The sequence below is a fragment of the Patagioenas fasciata genome, chromosome 31 (genome assembly GCF_037038585.1).
Source record: "Patagioenas fasciata isolate bPatFas1 chromosome 31, bPatFas1.hap1, whole genome shotgun sequence".
Lineage (NCBI taxonomy): Eukaryota > Metazoa > Chordata > Aves > Columbiformes > Columbidae > Patagioenas > Patagioenas fasciata.
The window spans coordinates 2,582,267-2,592,011 of record NC_092550.1 but is presented as its reverse complement, the minus strand read 5'-3'; positions in this window follow the sequence as shown (position 1 = coordinate 2,592,011).

Sequence of the window (9,745 nt, the reverse complement as noted above, 5' to 3'; positions counted from 1 at the left end):
GGTTTCCTCGGGCCCTGTCGGGCTCCGTCGGGCCCTGTCGGATTTGCTCGGGCCCTGTCGGGTTTGCTGAAGCCCTGTCAGGCTTTGTCGGACCCTGTCGGGTTTGCTCGGGCCCTGTCGGGCTCCGTCGAACCCTGTCGGGTTTGCTCGGGCCCTGTCAGGCTCCGTCGCGCCCTGTCGGGTTTCCTCGGGCCCTGTCGGGCTCCATCGAGCCCTGTCAGGTTTGCTCGGGCCCTGTCGGGCTCCATCGGACCCTATCAGGCTTTGGCGGGTCCTGTCGGGTTTGCTCAGGCCCTGTCGGGCCTTGTCAGCCCCTGTCAGGTTTGCTCGCGCTCTGTCGGGCTCCGTCGGGCCCTGTCAGGTTCTCTCGGGCCCTGTCAGGTTTGCTCGGGCCCTGTCAAGCTCCGTCAGGCCCTATCGGGTTTGCTCGAGCCCTGTCGGGCTCCGTCGGGCCCTGTCAGGTTTGCTCGGGCCCTGTCGGGCCTTGTCAGGCCCTGTCGGGTTTGCTCGGGACCTGTCGGGTTTGCCCGCGTCCTGTCGGGCTCCGTCGGGCCCTGTCAGATTCGCTCGGGCCCTGTCGGGTTTGCTCGGGCCCTGTCAGGCTCCGTCAGGCCCTGTCGGGTTTGCTCGTGCCCTGTCGGGCTCCGTCGGGCCCTGTCAGGTTTGCTCAGGCCCTGTCGGGATCCGTTGGGCCTTGTCGGGTTTGCTCGGGCCCTGTCGGGCTCCTTCGTGCCCTGTCAGGTTTGCTCGGGCCCTGTCGGGTTTGCTCGGGCCCTGTCAGGCTCCGTCGGGCCCTGTCGGGTTTCCTCGGGCCCTGTCGGGCTCCATCGAGCCCTGTCAGGCTTTGTCGAACCCTGTCGGGTTTGCTCGGGCCCTGTCGGGATTGCTCGGGTCCTGTCGGGCTCTGTCGGGCCCTGTCATGTTTGCTCGGGCCCTGTCAGGCTCTGTCGGGCCCTGTCGGATTTCCTCGGGCCCTCTCGGGTTCCGTCGGGCCCTCTCGGGTTCCGTCCGGCCCTGTCGAGTTTCCTCGGGCCCTGTCGGACTCTATCGAGCCCTGTCAGGCTCCGTCGGGCTCTTTCGGATTTGCTCAGGCCCTGTCGGGCTCCGTCAGGCCCTGTCAGGCTTTGTAAGGTCCTGTCAGGTTTGCTCGGGCCCTGTCGGGCCTTGTCGGGCCCTGTCGGGTTTGCTCGGGCTCTGTCAGGCTCCAGCATGCCCTGTCGGGTTTGCCCGGGCCCTGTCAGGCTCCATCAGGCCCTGTCGGGTTTGCTCGGGCCCTATCGGGCTCCGTGGGGCCCTGTCGGGTTTCCTCGGGCCCTGTCGGGCTCCATCGAGCCCTGTCAGGCTCTGTCGGGCCCTTTCGGGTTTGCTAGGGCCCTGTCGGTCTCCGTCGGGCCCTGTCGGATTTGCTTGAGCCCTGTCGGGCTCCATCGGGTCCTGTCGGGTTTGCTCGGGCCCTATCGGGCTCCGTCGGGCCCTGTCGGGTTTCCTGGGGCCCTGTAGGGCTCCATCGAGCCCTGTCAGGCTCCGTCGGGCCCTTTCGGGTTTGCTCGGGCCCTGTCGGGCTCCGTCGGGCCCTGTCGGGTTTGCTCGGGTCCTGTCGGGTTTGCTCGGGCCCTGTCAGGCTTTGTCAAGCCCTGTCGGGTTTGCTAGGGCCCTGTCGGGCTCCGTCGGGCCCTGTCTGGTTTCCTCAGGCCCTGTCGGGCTCCGTCGGGCCCTGTCGGGTTTGCTCAGGCCCTGTCGGGTTTGCTCGGGCCCTGTCGGGCTCCGTCAGGCCCTGGCGGGTTTGCTCGGGCCTTATTGGGCTCCGTCGAGCCCTGTCGGGTTTGCTCGGGCTCTGTCAGGCTCCGTCAGGCCCTATCGGGTTTCCTCGGGCCCTGTCGGGCTCCATCAAGCCCTGTCAGGCTTTGTCGAACCCTGTCGGGTTTGCTCGGGCCCTGTCGCGTTTGCTCGGGCCCTGTCGGGCTCTGTCGGGCCCTGTCTGGTTTCCTCGGGCCCTGTCGGGCTCCGTCTGGCCCTGTCGGGTTTGCTCGGGCCCTGTCGGGTTTGCTGAAGCCCTGTCAGGCTTCGTCGGACCCTGTCGGGTTTGCTCGGGCCCTGTCGGGCTCCGTCGAACCCTGTCGGGTTTGCTCGGGCCCTGTCAGGCCTTGTCGGGCCCTGTCGGGTTTGCTCGGGCTCTGTCGGGCTCCAGCGTGCCCTGTCGGGTTTGCCCGGGCCCTGTCAGGCTCCATCAGGCCCTGTCGGGTTTGCTCGGGCCCTATCGGGCTCCGTGGGGCCCTGTCGGGTTTCCTCGGGCCCTGTCGGGCTCCATCGAGCACTGTCAGGCTCCGTCGGGCCCTTTCGGGTTTGCTCGGGCCCTGTCGGGCTCCGTCGGGCCCTGTCGGATTTGCTCAGGCCCTGTCGGGTTTGCTCGGGCCCTGTCGGGCTCCATCGGGTCCTGTCGGGTTTGCTCGGGCCCTATCGGGCTCCGTCGGGCCCTGTCGGGTTTCCTCGGGCCCTGTCGGGCTCTATCGAGCCCTGTCAGGCTTCGTCGGGCCCTTTCGGTTTTGCTCGGGCCCTGTCGGGCTCCGTCAGGCCCTGTCGGGTTTGCTCGGGCCCTATCGGGCTCCGTCGAGCCCTGTCGGGTTTCCTCGGGCCTTGTCGGGCTCCATCGAGCCCTGTCAGGCTCCGTCGGGCCCTTTCGGGTTTGCTCGGGCCCTGTCGGGCTCCGTCGGGCCCTTTCGGGTTTGCTCGGGCCCTGTCAGGCTTTGTCAAGCCCTGTCGGGTTTGCTAGGGCCCTGTCGGGCTCCGTCGGTCCCTGTCAGGCCTTGTCGAACCCTGTCGGTTATGCTCGGGCCCTGTCGGGTTTGCTCGGGCCCTGTCGGGCTCTGTCGGGCCCTGTCTGGTTTCCTCGGGCCCTGTCGGGCTCCGTCGGGCCCTGTCGGATTTGCTCGGGCCCTGTCGGGTTTGCTGAAGCCCTGTCAGGCTTTGTCGGACCCTGTCGGGTTTGCTCGGGCCCTGTCGGGCTCCGTCGAACCCTGTCGGGTTTGCTCGGGCCCTGTCAGGCTCCGTCGCGCCCTGTCGGGTTTCCTCGGGCCCTGTCGGGCTCCATCGAGCCCTGTCAGGTTTGCTCGGGCCCTGTCGGGCTCCATCGGACCCTATCAGGCTTTGGCGGGTCCTGTCGGGTTTGCTCAGGCCCTGTCGGGCCTTGTCAGCCCCTGTCAGGTTTGCTCGCGCTCTGTCGGGCTCCGTCGGGCCCTGTCAGGTTCTCTCGGGCCCTGTCAGGTTTGCTCGGGCCCTGTCAAGCTCCGTCAGGCCCTATCGGGTTTGCTCGAGCCCTGTCGGGCTCCGTCGGGCCCTGTCAGGTTTGCTCGGGCCCTGTCGGGCCTTGTCAGGCCCTGTCGGGTTTGCTCGGGACCTGTCGGGTTTGCCCGCGTCCTGTCGGGCTCCGTCGGGCCCTGTCAGATTCGCTCGGGCCCTGTCGGGTTTGCTCGGGCCCTGTCAGGCTCCGTCAGGCCCTGTCGGGTTTGCTCGTGCCCTGTCGGGCTCCGTCGGGCCCTGTCAGGTTTGCTCAGGCCCTGTCGGGATCCGTTGGGCCTTGTCGGGTTTGCTCGGGCCCTGTCGGGCTCCTTCGTGCCCTGTCAGGTTTGCTCGGGCCCTGTCGGGTTTGCTCGGGCCCTGTCAGGCTCCGTCGGGCCCTGTCGGGTTTCCTCGGGCCCTGTCGGGCTCCATCGAGCCCTGTCAGGCTTTGTCGAACCCTGTCGGGTTTGCTCGGGCCCTGTCGGGATTGCTCGGGTCCTGTCGGGCTCTGTCGGGCCCTGTCATGTTTGCTCGGGCCCTGTCAGGCTCTGTCGGGCCCTGTCGGATTTCCTCGGGCCCTCTCGGGTTCCGTCGGGCCCTCTCGGGTTCCGTCCGGCCCTGTCGAGTTTCCTCGGGCCCTGTCGGACTCTATCGAGCCCTGTCAGGCTCCGTCGGGCTCTTTCGGATTTGCTCAGGCCCTGTCGGGCTCCGTCAGGCCCTGTCAGGCTTTGTAAGGTCCTGTCAGGTTTGCTCGGGCCCTGTCGGGCCTTGTCGGGCCCTGTCGGGTTTGCTCGGGCTCTGTCAGGCTCCAGCATGCCCTGTCGGGTTTGCCCGGGCCCTGTCAGGCTCCATCAGGCCCTGTCGGGTTTGCTCGGGCCCTATCGGGCTCCGTGGGGCCCTGTCGGGTTTCCTCGGGCCCTGTCGGGCTCCATCGAGCCCTGTCAGGCTCTGTCGGGCCCTTTCGGGTTTGCTAGGGCCCTGTCGGTCTCCGTCGGGCCCTGTCGGATTTGCTTGAGCCCTGTCGGGCTCCATCGGGTCCTGTCGGGTTTGCTCGGGCCCTATCGGGCTCCGTCGGGCCCTGTCGGGTTTCCTGGGGCCCTGTAGGGCTCCATCGAGCCCTGTCAGGCTCCGTCGGGCCCTTTCGGGTTTGCTCGGGCCCTGTCGGGCTCCGTCGGGCCCTGTCGGGTTTGCTCGGGTCCTGTCGGGTTTGCTCGGGCCCTGTCAGGCTTTGTCAAGCCCTGTCGGGTTTGCTAGGGCCCTGTCGGGCTCCGTCGGGCCCTGTCTGGTTTCCTCAGGCCCTGTCGGGCTCCGTCGGGCCCTGTCGGGTTTGCTCAGGCCCTGTCGGGTTTGCTCGGGCCCTGTCGGGCTCCGTCAGGCCCTGGCGGGTTTGCTCGGGCCTTATTGGGCTCCGTCGAGCCCTGTCGGGTTTGCTCGGGCTCTGTCAGGCTCCGTCAGGCCCTATCGGGTTTCCTCGGGCCCTGTCGGGCTCCATCAAGCCCTGTCAGGCTTTGTCGAACCCTGTCGGGTTTGCTCGGGCCCTGTCGCGTTTGCTCGGGCCCTGTCGGGCTCTGTCGGGCCCTGTCTGGTTTCCTCGGGCCCTGTCGGGCTCCGTCTGGCCCTGTCGGGTTTGCTCGGGCCCTGTCGGGTTTGCTGAAGCCCTGTCAGGCTTCGTCGGACCCTGTCGGGTTTGCTCGGGCCCTGTCGGGCTCCGTCGAACCCTGTCGGGTTTGCTCGGGCCCTGTCAGGCCTTGTCGGGCCCTGTCGGGTTTGCTCGGGCTCTGTCGGGCTCCAGCGTGCCCTGTCGGGTTTGCCCGGGCCCTGTCAGGCTCCATCAGGCCCTGTCGGGTTTGCTCGGGCCCTATCGGGCTCCGTGGGGCCCTGTCGGGTTTCCTCGGGCCCTGTCGGGCTCCATCGAGCACTGTCAGGCTCCGTCGGGCCCTTTCGGGTTTGCTCGGGCCCTGTCGGGCTCCGTCGGGCCCTGTCGGATTTGCTCAGGCCCTGTCGGGTTTGCTCGGGCCCTGTCGGGCTCCATCGGGTCCTGTCGGGTTTGCTCGGGCCCTATCGGGCTCCGTCGGGCCCTGTCGGGTTTCCTCGGGCCCTGTCGGGCTCTATCGAGCCCTGTCAGGCTTCGTCGGGCCCTTTCGGTTTTGCTCGGGCCCTGTCGGGCTCCGTCAGGCCCTGTCGGGTTTGCTCGGGCCCTATCGGGCTCCGTCGAGCCCTGTCGGGTTTCCTCGGGCCTTGTCGGGCTCCATCGAGCCCTGTCAGGCTCCGTCGGGCCCTTTCGGGTTTGCTCGGGCCCTGTCGGGCTCCGTCGGGCCCTTTCGGGTTTGCTCGGGCCCTGTCAGGCTTTGTCAAGCCCTGTCGGGTTTGCTAGGGCCCTGTCGGGCTCCGTCGGTCCCTGTCAGGCCTTGTCGAACCCTGTCGGTTATGCTCGGGCCCTGTCGGGTTTGCTCGGGCCCTGTCGGGCTCTGTCGGGCCCTGTCTGGTTTCCTCGGGCCCTGTCGGGCTCCGTCGGGCCCTGTCGGATTTGCTCGGGCCCTGTCGGGTTTGCTGAAGCCCTGTCAGGCTTTGTCGGACCCTGTCGGGTTTGCTCGGGCCCTGTCGGGCTCCGTCGAACCCTGTCGGGTTTGCTCGGGCCCTGTCAGGCTCCGTCGCGCCCTGTCGGGTTTCCTCGGGCCCTGTCGGGCTCCATCGAGCCCTGTCAGGTTTGCTCGGGCCCTGTCGGGTTTGCTCGGGCCCTGTCGGGCTCCATCGGACCCTATCAGGCTTTGGCGGGTCCTGTCGGGTTTGCTCAGGCCCTGTCGGGCCTTGTCAGCCCCTGTCACGTTTGCTCGCGCCCTGTCGGGCTCCGTCGGGCCCTGTCAGGTTCTCTCAGGCCCTGTCAGGTTTGCTCGGGCCCTGTCAGGCTCCGTCAGGCCCTATCGGGTTTACTCGAGCCCTGTCGGGATCCGTCAGGCCCTGTCAGGTTTGCTCGGGCCCTGTCGGGCCTTGTCAGGCCCTGTCGGGTCTGCTCGGGACCTGTCGGGTTTGCCCGCGTCCTGTCGGGCTCCGTCGGGCCCTGTGAGATTCGCTCGGGCCCTGTCGGGTTTGCTCGGGCCCTGTCAGGCTCCGTCAGGCCCTGTCGGGTTTGCTCGTGCCCTGTCGGGCTCCGTCGGGCCCTGTCAGGTTTGCTCAGGCCCTGTCGGGATCCGTTGGGCCTTGTCGGGTTTGCTCGGGCCCTGTCGGGCTCCTTCGTGCCCTGTCAGGTTTGCTCGGGTCCTGTCGGGTTTGCTCGGGCCCTGTCAGGCTCCGTCGGGCTCTGTCGGGTTTCCTCGGGCCCTGTCGGGCTCCATCGAGCCCTGTCAGGCTTTGTCGAACCCTGTCGGGTTTGCTCGGGCCCTGTGGGGTTTGCTCGGGTCCTGTCGGGCTCTGTCGGGCCCTGTCGGGTTTGCTCGGGCCCTGTCAGGCTCCGTCGGGCCCTGTCGGATTTCCTCGGGCCCTCTCGGGTTCCGTCGGGCCCTCTCAGGTTCCGTCCGGCCCTGTCCGGTTTCCTCGGGCCCTGTCGGACTCTATCGAGCCCTGTCAGGCTCCGTCGGGCTCTTTCGGGTTTGCTCAGGCCTTGTCGGGCTCCGTCGGGCCCTGTCAGGCTTTGTCAGGTCCTGTCAGGTTTGCTCGGGCCCTGTCGAGCCTTGTCGGGCACTTTTGGGTTTGCTCGGGCTCTGTCGGGCTCCAGCGTGCCCAGTCGGGTTTGCCCGGGCCCTGTCAGGCTCCATCAGGCCCTGTCGGGTTTGCTCGGGCCCTATCGGGCTCCGTGGGGCCCTGTCGGGTTTCCTCGGGCCCTGTCGGGCTCCATCGAGCCCTGTCAGGCTCCGTCGGGCCCTTTCGGGTTTGCTCGGGCCCTGTCGGGCTCCGTCGGGCCCTGTCAGGTTTGCTCGGGCCCTGTCGGGTTTGCTCGGGCCCTGTCAGGCTTTGTCAAGCCCTGTCGGGTTTGCTAGGGCCCTGTCGGGCTCCGTCGGGCCCTGTCAGGCTTTGTCGAACCCTGTCGGGTTTGCTCGGGCCCTGTCGCGTTTGATTGGGCCCTGTCGGGCTCTGTCGGGCTCTGTCTGGTTTCCTCGGGCCCTGTCGGGCTCCGTCGGGCCCTGTCGGGTTTGCTCGGGCCCTGTCGGGTTTGCCGAAGCCCTGTCAGGCTTCGTCGGACCCTGTCGGGTTTGCTCGGGCCCTGTCGGGCTCCGTCGAACCCTGTCGGGTTTGCTCGGGCCCTGTCAGGCTCCGTCGCGCCCTGTCGGGTTTCCTCGGGCCCTGTCGGGCTCCATCGAGCCCTGTCAGGTTTGCTCGGGCCCTGTCGGGATCCGTCAGGCCCTGTCAGGTTTGCTCGGGCCCTGTCGGGCCTTGTCACGCCCTGTCGGGTTTGCTCGGGACCTGTCGGGTTTGCCCGCGTCCTGTCGGGCTCCGTCGGGCCCTGTCAGATTCGCTCGGGCCCTGTGGGGTTTGCTCGGGCCCTGTCAGGCTCCGTCAGGCCCTGTCGGGTTTGCTCGTGCCCTGTCGGGCTCCGTCGGGCCCTGTCAGGTTTGCTCAGGCCCTGTCGGGATCCGTTGGGCCTTGTCGGGTTTGCTCGGGCCCTGTCGGGTTTGCTCGGGCCCTGTCAGGCTCCGTCGGGCTCTGTCGGGTTTCCTCGGGCCCTGTCGGGCTCCATCGAGCCCTGTCAGGCTTTGTCGAACCCTGTCGGGTTTGCTCGGGCCCTGTCGGGTTTGCTCGGGTCCTGTCGGGCTCTGTCGGGCCCTGTCGGGTTTGCTCGGGCCCTGTCAGGCTCCGTCGGGCCCTGTCGGATTTCCTCGGGCCCTCTCGGGTTCCGTCGGGCCCTCTCGGGTTCCGTCCGGCCCTGTCGGGTTTCCTCGGGCCCTGTCGGACTCTATCGAGCCCTGTCAGGCTCCGTCGGGCTCTTTCGGGTTTGCTCAGGCCTTGTCGGGCTCCGTCGGGCCCTGTTAGGCTTTGTCAGGTCCTGTCAGGTTTGCTCGGGCCCTGTCGAGCCTTGTCTGGCCCTGTTGGGTTTGCTCGGGCTCTGTCGGGCTCCAGCGTGCCCTGTCGGGTTTGCCCGGGCCCTGTCAGGCTCCATCAGGCCCTGTCGGGTTTGCTCGGGCCCTATCGGGCTCCGTGGGGCCCTGTCGGGTTTCCTCGGGCCCTGTCGGGCTCCATCGAGCCCTGTCAGGCTCCGTCGGGCCCTTTCGGGTTTGCTCGGGCCCTGTCGGGCTCCGTCGGGCCCTGTCAGGTTTGCTCGGGCCCTGTCGGGTTTGCTCGGGCCCTGTCAGGCTTTGTCAAGCCCTGTCGGGTTTGCTCGGGCCCTGTCGGGCTCCGTCGGGCCCTGTCAGGCTTTGTCGAACCCTGTCGGGTTTGCTCGGGCCCTGTCGCGTTTGCTCGGGCCCTGTCGGGCTCTGTCGGGCTCTGTCTGGTTTCCTCGGGCCCTGTCGGGCTCCGTCGGGCCCTGTCGGATTTGCTCGGGCCCTGTCGGGTTTGCCGAAGCCCTGTCAGGCTTCGTCGGACCCTGTCGAGTTTGCTCGGGCCCTGTCGGGCTCCGTCGAACCCTGTCGGGTTTGCTCGGGCCCTGTCAGGCTCCGTCGCGCCCTGTCGGGTTTCCTCGGGCCCTGTCGGGCTCCATCGAGCCCTGTCAGTTTTGCTCGGGCCCTGTCGGGTTTGCTCAGGCCCTGTCGGGCTCCATCGGACCCTATCAGGCTTTGGCGGGTCCTGTCGGGTTTGCTCAGGCCCTGTCGGGCCTTGTCAGCCCCTGTCAGGTTTGCTCGCGCCCTGTCGGGCTCCGTCGGGCCCTGTCAGGTTCTCTCGGGCCCTGTCAGGTTTGCTCGGGCCCTGTCAGGCTCCGTCAGGCCCTATCGGGTTTACTCGAGCCCTGTCGGGATCCGTCAGGCCCTGTCAGGTTTGCTCGGGCCCTGTCGGGCCTTGTCAGGCCCTGTCGGGTTTGCTCGGGACCTGTCGGGTTTGCCCGCGTCCTGTCGGGCTCCGTCGGGCCCTGTCAGATTCGCTCGGGCCCTGTCGGGTTTGCTCGGGCCCTGTCAGGCTCCGTCAGGCCCTGTCGGGTTTGCTCGTGCCCTGTCGGGCTCCGTCGGGCCCTGTCAGGTTTGCTCAGGCCCTGTCGGGATCCGTTGGGCCTTGTCGGGTTTGCTCGGGCCCTGTCGGGCTCCTTCGTGCCCTGTCAGGTTTGCTCGGGTCCTGTCGGGTTTGCTCGGGCCCTGTCAGGCTCCGTCGGGCTCTGTCGGGTTTCCTCGGGCCCTGTCGGGCTCCATCGAGCCCTGTCAGGCTTTGTCGAACCCTGTCGGGTTTGCTCGGGCCCTGTCGGGTTTGCTCGGGTCCTGTCGGGCTCTGTCGGGCCCTGTCGGGTTTGCTCGGGCCCTGTCAGGCTCCGTCGGGCCCTGTCGGATTTCCTCGGGCCCTCTCGGGTTCCGTCGGGCCCTCTCGGGTTCCGTCCGGCCCTGTCGGGTTT